The sequence below is a fragment of the Aptenodytes patagonicus genome, chromosome 3, assembly GCF_965638725.1.
Source record: "Aptenodytes patagonicus chromosome 3, bAptPat1.pri.cur, whole genome shotgun sequence".
Classification (NCBI taxonomy): Eukaryota; Metazoa; Chordata; class Aves; order Sphenisciformes; family Spheniscidae; genus Aptenodytes; species Aptenodytes patagonicus.
The window spans coordinates 15,026,729-15,038,150 of record NC_134951.1 but is presented as its reverse complement, the minus strand read 5'-3'; positions in this window follow the sequence as shown (position 1 = coordinate 15,038,150).

Below are 11,422 nucleotides of genomic sequence, written 5' to 3'. Positions count from 1 at the left end.
AACTACACATTGAATGTTCAGAAACGCCAGAGCTTATATCTGCAGAAATCAGTGGACACAAAGTTTTTTTTCAACTGAAAGCCCAAGGCATGATAAATATAAAATGAAATGCATGGGCAATATTAGAGAACAATTTTAATAATTTTATCTGACCTAATAAAAACTACTTTACTGTGTTAAAGCCATTAAGAATCTCACTAAAAAGAGGAAGGGAAAAAACCTTAACTCAAATTCGTATCATCATTCCAGCAAGTGGAGAAAAGCAAACTGGAAAATACCAAAAACTTCACTAAGTCTTACCTTCACATTAAGAATGATGGAAATTGACCCTTCAGACTTGCTCACTTGTTTTTTTTTAGAGTACACAGAATGTAATTTCTTCATGTAAAATACAAATTAAATCCATCTATTTTACAGTTTATAAGAAATCTACAAATTCATAAATTTATCCAAAAACAGGAGACTGGAGTTCTGCTCTATCTCAAATAATTTTATGGAGCTGAGCAGAAACAAATTCTAACCAAAAAAACCCAATAATTGTAATAAAGTTGTTTGTATCATTGATGATATCTCATTTGGATAATTCTTGTAATTTAATATTGACATAAAAGTAACCAAAATAATTCATTTTGTAAAGTCATTTTGAAATAAAGCTTATATTTACTTTTAAACTATTTTAAAAGATTATCTGAAAGAGTCATCAAAACAACCCTTTTCAATGAAAACTTTCTATTTCAATGAATTAGTATTTCATGCTGAGGTAAAATGTGGTTCAGCTAGCTAGCTTTATCTGGCATCTGTCTAGATTTCAAAAAACTTCTACCAAGCCGTCTTCAAATTCCCAGTTTTCCAGACTGTTCCTCTCTGTTGCTTTCTCTTATAACTTGATTCTTCAAACTTTGACACCAGAGTTGACACATAAAATGATGTGGCTAAACAAACATACAAAGGCACACACGATTTGAAGTACCAGTAACATGAAAGGTAAGTTATAGCTAAAAGGGGAATATTTTTGTACACCATAAAGTGTGGTTTGTTTTTTTTTCCTTTTTGTTCGACTGGCAAAAATATTCTTCTGATATATGTATCATTTTGTGAGATTACAAAATTAGTTAAAAATAAAACAGAATAGTTTATTTATATTTTTCATAGTGTCAGCATTTATTTTTGCATTTAGTTTTGGGGGAATAATAAAACAAATAAGCATAGCCAAATTGAAGCCATTGTCATTACAATACCATAGCTTTTATCGGCAATAATACAATAGGAGTTAATCTACTAGACTTTTACCAGTAGAAACTAGGCAGGACCTAAGTAGAAGAAAATTGATTTTCTCCTTGAATCCTCACTGGTCATTTCTCTTCATTAGACATTCAGATTCCACTGTGATGAGGGGCATAAAACTAAGACAGATTCGCAGACAGAAAGATCACTGTATTATTTCAATACAACCTCTGCTCAAAACCCCATCTCAAAGTAATATGAACTTTGCTTTCAGGGACATGATGGAGGTATTCTTGTGAAGATACTTAAGAGGTTTGACAGCCCAGCTTCTACTTGTCTACGCTAAGTTGTTTAAACATTTTATTTAAAGGAATGCAGTTATTTTTCAGGTTTCCTGAAAGACAGAGGAAGAACCAGAGAAATCTGAATATGCTTAGATCATAAGAAATAATTGGACTGAGTATGAGCTACCAAGTTAAGCATGTAATTGCAAAGATAACAAGAAAGCACAACTAATGAGATGAGATTACTAAATAGTCACAGCTGACTTACGTTCTCACCCCATGCAAAGGGACTGGACTTGCAACCAGACAAGCAGTTTCAAAGTAATTAAATGCTTGTGATATCAGCTGCAAGGTTGCCTTTCCAAACCAACAGCATTTTTACTAACATCCAGCAAACTGCTAATAAGAATCAGGAATGAAACAGCTGGGGGCTGCAGAATCATATTGCCATGGAAACCACTGCAGGTGCGTGGTCCAAGGAATAATAAACCCCAGATTTTGAGAGTTTATAAAAAAAAAAAGAAAGAAAGGAAAAGATGACACAGAAATAAATATCACAAACCAAGGGCATTGCAAACACTTTTGAAAGGAGGACAGAATAGTATTGTTAAATGAGATCTGTCAGAAAGAACATTGCAGGGGAGAAAGGGATTTAGCTGAAAGATATCTCAGTGTATAAGTATGCCAGAAAAAGGAAGAAGAAAACAGAACTAAATGAAAGAAAAATACAAACACCAGAGGGCACTGAAACAGAAACAAAATCTATTACAGGTCACTGAGTTCAGAAGAAACAACAGGAGAAAAAGAACAGTTCAGAAATTGATGTGGGAACCAGGACCTCTTGGATCACCTAACATAGTATTAGTTTTCTTGTGCCAAAAATCATTTGAACATCAAGTCTCCACTCATATAACACATGGACCAGCCTTTCCCAGAATATGAGCTCATTCATCTATGTACAGTACAATGCAAGTCTGATGGATTCGATTTTCAAAGGTATTTAGAGTCCTGAAACTGTAGCTGGTGGGATTTGCTCAGCTCCCAAACAGACTGAGCACTTAATTCACATTCACGTCAGCAGAGCTGAGGTACCTCGTGCTCACCTTGCCTGTCTGAGGACTAACGGCGCCCTAAATTTTCTCTATGGTCAAGTGAGGGAGATGTGTAGCTCTAAGAGTGACTGAACCAACCCAGATTTGAATTGTTTTTTTCTCTCTTAAGTGACTCTTTAGGAAGCATTATCAATGACATTTTTATTAAGACTGTATTTATCCATGCAGCTTTCTATTTGTAGAGTTTATGAGTAAAAGGAAGAATGCTGTCCAGAGATGATGTAGAGTGATCTCACTCCAGGCTCACAATACTCATGCAAAAGAGGAGAAGTCTCAGAAGATCATGACGTTTGCAATCCCATACACGGTGATGGTTTCTCCACACGATGGACACATACTGCCCTGTGATACACTTATCTTCACAGAGCAAGGAGAGGTAGGTTAGAGAGGTGGAAGATTCAGTTATCAAGAACACTGATGACAAAGTTAGTGATACTAGAAAGAATCTTCTGGTGACTTTTCTGACTGGGGGAGGGGGAGTGCAGGGGCGGGGGGGGGGGAGGCAGTTTTATAAAGCACCATAAGAGGAGATCCAGGGACAAGACAACTGTTACGGTACACTGACATGCTGATGAACTAGAGAACGGTAAGAGAGGTTCTGGAAGCAAAATACAAGTTACTACATGGGGCACTAAAGACCAGGAACTCCATGACAGCATCCCCTGATTTTACCCCTTAGAGGATAAGCAGCCAGAATGTGAAATCATAATGCAAAGCTGAAAAATTAGATGAAGTAATTAAAACCTGTGTACCTTCAAATAAAGAATAGAACAGAGGACAGCAAAACTCAAACAGGAAAATATTTTGACCAGACTCAAATAAAGAGAGTACCCTTTAAACAGCACCTGAAAATTTGGGAAACTGGATGAAGTATACACATACAACTACACAGAGATTAGAAAACCTAAAAAAAACAAACAAACAAAAAAAACCCACCACCACACCACCGAACCACCAACAAAAAAACCCCACCACCAAAACCACAGCTATATTAGCCAGCATGCTTGGTTTTCATACATGCATTCACTTGATCAGTATATTAAAAAAATACCACCTCTTCTCCCCCAAATCCATTATGAGTGGTTCATCTCAAAAATGACACCACATAAAAATAAAAAAGATTGTTCTCAGATTACAAATGAAAGCCAAAAGATTAAAATTTTGCAGCTACAACAGAGATTGTTTAAGCACACCACCCTAAAGGCTGAAAAGATAACCAGCTGTTCCCCAAACAAAAACTAAGACTAGACAGCTGACAGGGATGAAGCATAAGGTTAGGGAAGCTGCTAGAAATAAAATGGTGTTGAGAGTCATGTCCAAACAAGGAAGTAGAAAAGAACAAACTCTGGAAGAAAAATTAAGGCAAGCAAAAAATGTGAGGAAAATGTTGCTTAAGGCATAAAAACAAACAGTAACTATTCTTTGAAAGAAGTAGAAAGCCAGTAGAAAGCCGAGCAAGAGTGTCTCTAGGGCTACTAGATGATCAAGGTGTAAAAGAAGTACTCAGAAAAGATACAGCCATAGCAGAAAAGCTACACAACTCCCTTGTAACTGTGCTCATCATGAAAGAAATCAGGGAGGAGACAGAGGTTTCAAGGAACAACAGACCAGTAAGGCTAGTGTTTGTATCACACAAATTGCTCAACTGAAACTGTTAAAAATAATGTAGTTAATAGACATATAGATAAAAATCAAGTATTGGGAAAGGTTACAGTGTCTGAATAAATACCAGAGTTTTGCTAATGTTGTTAAATTGAATTACACCCCAAGACTGTTTATTTTTCTCTGTGGAGGAACAGGATGATTTCTTCACATGTAGATATCTGCGCAGTAGGTGTCTAATGTTGGCTCCCATGAATATGCCATGAAGAGAGGCCATGCCTCAAAAATCTGTTAAAGTTCTTCGCAAGAATCAAAAAGTGTATGGACACAGAGATTTCGCTGATGTAATCAATTCAGATTCCCAACAACAACAAAAAAAAAAAGTTATAAGAAAGCAAATTGTCTCATCAATTAGATAGCAAAAGGGGAGGGAAATTAAAAAAAAAAATCCTGAATGAGAAAAGCTGCAGGAGACTCTTGTAATAGCAACTGGTGACATAATCGCAAGTAAAACTGAGTTCTGAGGTCTGAAAAATATGAATCAATGTATCCATTCATAGTGAAGGACTGTGAATTAGATATTATTATTCAGGAAGAAGATTCCATTAGGGAACAAAAGAAATGGCAATTTCCTTCAACAAAGCTGACAAAAAAAAAAAAAAAAGAAAGAAAAAAGAAAATCGGAGATAACCCACGTGCAGGGCTGTGGATTTCTGTGCATGACAGAGGCAAAAAGAAGATTGGTGTGGTAGTGAAGAGGAAAGAGGGGAGCAAAACCAAGCGAGAGACGTAACAGACAATTAATTTTATAAGACAATAAACCCCAACAAATATAGCATTCATTGGCGAAGGAAAGTAAATAACAGATGATGAGAAGAACTGAAATATTCAGTGCCTTTTTGCTCCAATTCTCCTAAGAAAAATTAAGTGTGACTAGATACTCAGCACAATTAGCATTTGTAACTGGCAATAGTAAAACAAGCCAAAACAATGAAAGACTGTTAAAGATAAGTGAGATACAGTCAAGGCAGCTAAGCCTCATAAAAATTTACACTATGTATTAAAGAAACAAGCCAAAGCAACATTCAAACCATTAATTATTATCTTCAAGAGATCAAGGAAGGTAAGAGATATTCCAGAGTAAAAAAGTACCTACCTTTAAACGAAAAGAAGTAAAAATACATCAATCACTAAGGAACTGAAGATCAAACTCTGATATCTGAAAGAAAGTGGAAAAAATATGAAACAATTATTTTGTAACCTAGTAGATGATATTAACATGACAAGAGATATAAAAATGGATTGTCTAAAGTACAAGGAGTCACACTAATCAAATTTACTTCCCTGAGAGGGCTACCAGACTAGGGGGAAGAAGGTTAACATATGAATCTTGCCTTTAGTAAAGCTTCTGGCATTTGACATTTACATAGGAAAATTAAGGATATATCATTTAGGTGAAATTAATATTAAATGCCTGCACAACCAATTGAAAATAATAAAAAACCAACATGTTCAGAGAATAGTTATTAATAGTTACTTTTAGCCTGGAAATGTGGGAGATGAAATGGAATATCTGTGTCCTGGTTTTGGCTGGGATAGAGTTAATTTTCTTCCTAGTAGCTGGTACAGTGCTGTGTTTCGGATTTAGCATGAGAATAATGTTTGTAACACACTGATGTTTTAGTTGTTGCTAAGCAGTGCTTGTACTAAGTCAAGGACTTCTCAGCTTCTCATGCCCTGCCAGCAAGAATCTGGGAGGGGGCACAGCCAGGACAGCTGACCCCAACTGGCCAAAGGGACATTCCATACCATGTGTCGTCATGCTCAGTACATCAACTGGGGGGAGTTGGCCAGCGGGCGGTGACCGCTGCTTGGGAACTGTCTGGGCATCGGTTGGCAGGTGGTGAGCAATTGCATTGTGCATCACTTATTTTGTATATTCTTTTATCATTATTATTAATTTTCCCTTTCTTTTCTGTCCCATTAAACTGCCTTTATCTCAACCCACGAGTTTTACTTTTTTTTCCCCCAATTCTCTCCCCCATCCCACTGGTAAGGGAGGGAGTGAGCGAACGGCTGTGTGGTGTTTAGTTGCCTGCCGGGTTAAACCACAACAATCTGTCATAGGTTTTGAATTATATTCTGAATATCCAGTAGTGATATGGTTGATAGAGCAGAAACAATTTGTGGATGCTGCAAATGCCTTAAAGATTCTCAAGGACATAGTTAAAGCCTCTTATCAAAGAAATGCCATGAAATTTAACCAAAAAGATAGTACACCTGAGAAAGAAGAATTAAAGTTGTAAATACAAAAAATGAGAATAACTGTTTACACACCACCACTGCAGAAACGTAGCTGGGGTTACAGTAAACCACAAACAGAACGAGTCAAGAACATGAGTACAGAGCAAAAGTCATTCTGGACTGAAGGTAGAGGAGCGTTGCATGAAGGTCATGAAAAGCAGCTATTCCATTCTGCAAAGTATTGACAAGGCCATAACTATGGTACAGTATTTCAAATAAAATTTGACAAATCAAGGAGAAACCAAAGGAGGTGTTCTAAAAATTGAGGGGAAAAAAAAAGATAGAAAAAATAAAGAAAGAATTCTATTTGTTTAAACTAAAGAAGATTTTTTAAAAAGCCTTTCAAAATATAGAAGGTCATAATAATGAAGGAGGCAACATTGAGGTATTCTCTAAGATGCTAACAGTTAATTTGAGAAAGGGATATTTGTCTATTACACTTTTAGGAAAATTAAACAAAACAAAGCTTTTCAACATGATGACAGTTAAGTACTAGGACCAATTATCTGTGGAAAGTACCTAGCACGGCTTCTAATTTGGCCTCTATTATTGTCAAATCACTGCTTGAAACAGAGTGGCAGGGTAAATAGCCAATAATGCGGAGCCTAGTTTCTGTTTGTTGTCACTGGGTTGACTTTCTCAGTATCGAAGATGTTTGACCTGGTTTCTCTTTGGTTAACGACTCAGATGAAAAAGGATTGGTCTCTGCAGGGAATTTATTTGCACTATATATTTGCAATTGCTTACTTACAAGAGGCTGAGAGAGATATTTTAAATAACAAACTTTAAGGGCAAGAATTGGCTATTTGCTAAATGCATCAGACTGACTTCTTCCCACGTTAACTCTGAAAATAGCACAGCAGCAGAGTGGTAGTAGATACAGTGCGCCACTTCCTCCGGAGTTAAAAAGGGCATTGTTTTTCCAAGGTTTGCATTCTAGATAGCAGATTTCATTTCCTCAGCTAAGCATTTTGCACTGTTATGTCAAATAAGATACCAGAATATCCATGAAAACTTGGATTTGAAGTCAGAGAAAATAATATCTCAAAGTCCAGGTGTGGTTATGAGGAAAAGGCTCAATTAGCAGAGACAGATGCATCTTAGAGTTCATGATGCAAAAGGATAAAGTGATACTTGACAAAACTTAGACTGAGCTAGAATTTTTAAAAGGTTTTTCCCACATTTTGCAAAAACAGACAAGGCAAAACAAAGGGAACTGCTTTGCACTGGAAATTGGGCTACAGAGTTTCTAGCAAGATGATGATGATGATGAATCTGGGGGGGGAAGGTAGGATAGCTAACAGGATTACAGAAATGGAAATGTGCACATCTGAAGCAGGGCAAAACCCCAGCGAACTCCCTGCCCACAGGTCAAGGGGCTTCACATTCTGCATTGCACAGAATCCACAGGGCTACAACGTGGACTTGTATGTTCAGTATCAAGGTTTTTTAAGAAATCTCTCCCACGTAAATTCATTCCCTGTTAGGGATAAGCCTTCCTATTAGGTGCCTACAAAAAGAGAACTGGTAAAAAAAAAAAAAAACAAAACATGTCCATTTTGGCTTCCATAGTGTACAGGACTTTATATTTTATAATGGGGCACAATCTGACACTGGGTGCCCTTTCTGCCTGCATTTTGGGAAACCAACCAGGTTGGAAGCTGTCTAATCATAATAGTGTGGGGCTAAGTTTGAAAGGACATTAACCAATAAGCCACATCAGTAGACCAAAAGGAAAATCTAAACCTAAGGCGTGGCCTGATCCTCTGTCCAAGGAACCCCAACATTGGCCCAGCTGAAAAATCTCAGGGGCGAAATCCCATGGCAGTCAACATGTCCTTTGAAAGCTCCCTGGAGCCCCACTATAATGGGAGCTTTAGGCTTTGTCTCTCTCCTAACCCTGCTCTTGACCACACCAGCTTACCCAAGGGCCTGGTGCCTCAGCCATGGATCTTCAGGTGGTCCAAATGAAAACGTTCTCCAGGAATAACTCCGCTGCCTCTCTCTCCCCTGGGCAGCCTCTCCTCAGCTCCCCTCCAGCCGCAGCTCCAGGATCAAGGTGAAAGAGGGAAGTCGGGTATTTTGGTGCTGCGCCGCTGGGCTACGTGCTTTGGGACCCGAGCCTCTCTCCCTCTTGCTGAGGCTCTCTGCCTAGGACCATTCAGACCTGCGACTTCAGACTTACAGAAATCACCAGATCTAGGCGGGAAAGGACAAGTCAGGACAGTGTTTTGTTAACCTGTACCTATCCACAGGAACAGCAGGCACTATGTGCACCCTTTAAAAGGTGAGCTTTAACTCATCTTTTCATTGGCAACCTACATACAGAAGGTTGGACAAGCCCTATCACTTCGAACAGGTTAAGAAAAAGCACCATATGGAGTTAGTTCCAGGCCAGACAGAAATCATTGCCAAATCAAAGCACAGAGCTAATGCATCTGTGTAACATCATCTAATTATTGGCAGATAGATTATTTCACAGTATTCTCCCAGGCCGAGTCATAAAGGATTCACAAACACGCTTTAGGATACAAGCTGTGAATTCATAGCACTGGGGTCTGAAGCTCTTTTCGTTTTATTCTAAACATCTGTAAAGGAGATTTTTGCTGCTATACACAGGGATATCTATGGCACGTACATATCACAGATTGTGATGCACTTCTATCACTATCTTGTCTCCCTTTTGCAAAAAATTAAAAAAGGATTAGCTAAGTAATCCAGGAGCAAAACAATAGCATGTATTGGGCTTTTAAATCCTTTTAGCCAAATGAATAGATTAATCAAAAATACTAGAAGCTCAGAAAAGTAACAGGTTTTGGCAAGCAGTCTGGAGAATAAAACTCATGTAAAAACAGCCACTGGAATATTCAAAATAAGAAAAATCAGTTAAATCCAAGCATGTCTGGAAATAACTCAAACGGGAAAACCAGGCTACATTTGTCCATTTAATTTTCCATCAAAAATGGTGGAAATAGCTCTAAAAAGAGCTACTTACTTCCATTCTTCCAGGTCCATAATGTTTGAAGCCTCCATATGGTTTACATTGATGCTATGGTTAAAAGGCAAAGCAGAAAAACTGGGATAGGCACCCATAAATGAAGTAACCACACAATCATTCAGAAATTAAAGGTAATGTTTACACAAAAATAATTTACCTCTCTCTAATCCATCTGCTCTCCACTTTATGCTCTAACTTCTTAAAAAAAGGTAAAAAGATGAGCCAAAGGGCCTGTTCTTTCTTCTGGTTCATCTCTGGAGGGAGCATCTGGCTGAGGGTACATTTCCTAGTGGCTGTTCTAAAAGAGAGGAGCAGGCTGGGCAAACAGCAAAGTCTCTGGACACCTTTGGACAACCACCTTCTTTTCACTCATAAACTCTACAAATAGGAAGCTACATACATAAGTGTAGTCTTAGTACAAATAGCATCGATAAGGCATCGATAAGGCATCCTATAGAGTCACTGGAGAGAACATGATTCAAATCTTGGTTGGTTCAGTCCCTCTTAGAACTACATATCCCCTTCACTAGGCTGTAGGATTAAGTCCTTCCTAAGAGGATGTTTCCAAAAGTGACTACCGAAAATACATTAATAAACTTACAGTTACAGCTTTGATACAGACTTTGGCTCACTTCAGATTGCTTAATTTTTGGTAATGTCAGAAGCTGTGACTATACAGCCCTGGGGCTATAGTAGTAGTAACAACTGTTAAAATTCTCCAGGCCACTGAGGAAAAATCTTGGCAGACTGCAAGAGAACAAGCAACCACAGAGTCCTCCTTCCTCTGCCCCACAGTTCGCTTTTTATAGCTCACCATGCAAACCACTAACTGCAAAGAACAGGCAAGGGAAACTTCATCCCGTAAGGTCAACATCTCAAAGTTACAAATGTATTAAGGAATGCAAACTGATCTGCAGCTTTTAGGGGCTGGAAAAGCTGCCAGCTCCAAGAACTGAAAGCTAACACTCTTCACATCAACCACCCCCAAAATGTTATTTTCCACAGCAATGCTAAAAACTATTCTTTAATAGAGGGGAGAGCTCTTAGGCCAGGGTTAAGTCAATCTCATCAGTAAAGTAGGGCTTTGTGATGTTGGCTGTCAACCACCACCTCCCACGCACGGTTGTGCGACGCTTCTCAATAATCTTCAGTGGCAGCTCTGTAAACACTGGAGGTTGTGTTATTTAAACTTTTCCTAGGGGTGCCAGGAATTGTACTACAGTTTTCCCCACAATTATGATGCTGCTTTGTCTGTAGATATGCCTCTGGCTACGCCTTTGTAGATTTGAAATTTGGTGGAGCATAGAAGTGCTTTAGGATTACAAAATCCAGCTTGTTGATTTCTGTTCACCTGCAGATTTAATCCTTAATTATTGAACTGTGATTAAAACCAGAAACTGAAACTAGCAGCTGCAGTAAGTAACATGGTAATGAAAGGAGATCTTCCCAAATAAGTTAGTTGTTGGTACCAATTGGTTTTCTCTCAGGACAGATTACATCCATAGGACAATAGATCAGACTGGTATTGCAAGCCAGGAAGAACATATACTCCGTGCCATCAAAGGCCTCTCCCAACAGCATAGAACAGCATTAAACCCTTGATAAAAATCTCAAATGCCACAAAATGCCATGAAAAACAAACAAGAAGGATGCAGAATATTGCCAGTGTCTTCGGTCGCAGCAATAGCAGGGAATTTAATATAGAGAGGTGACTCTGCTCTCCCTTTTGTTCCTCTGTTGATAATCCTAAGGACCTTGAGCCTTTTCCAATAGGTGTTGGATACACTGAGATCAGTGAGTAAACAAGGAAACACTTTAGAAGGTGCTCCCTGCATTTCAGGTCTGAAGTTTAACAGTCTGAGCTGCAGCTACTTGTACTTTGCTGTGTAGATAAGTCT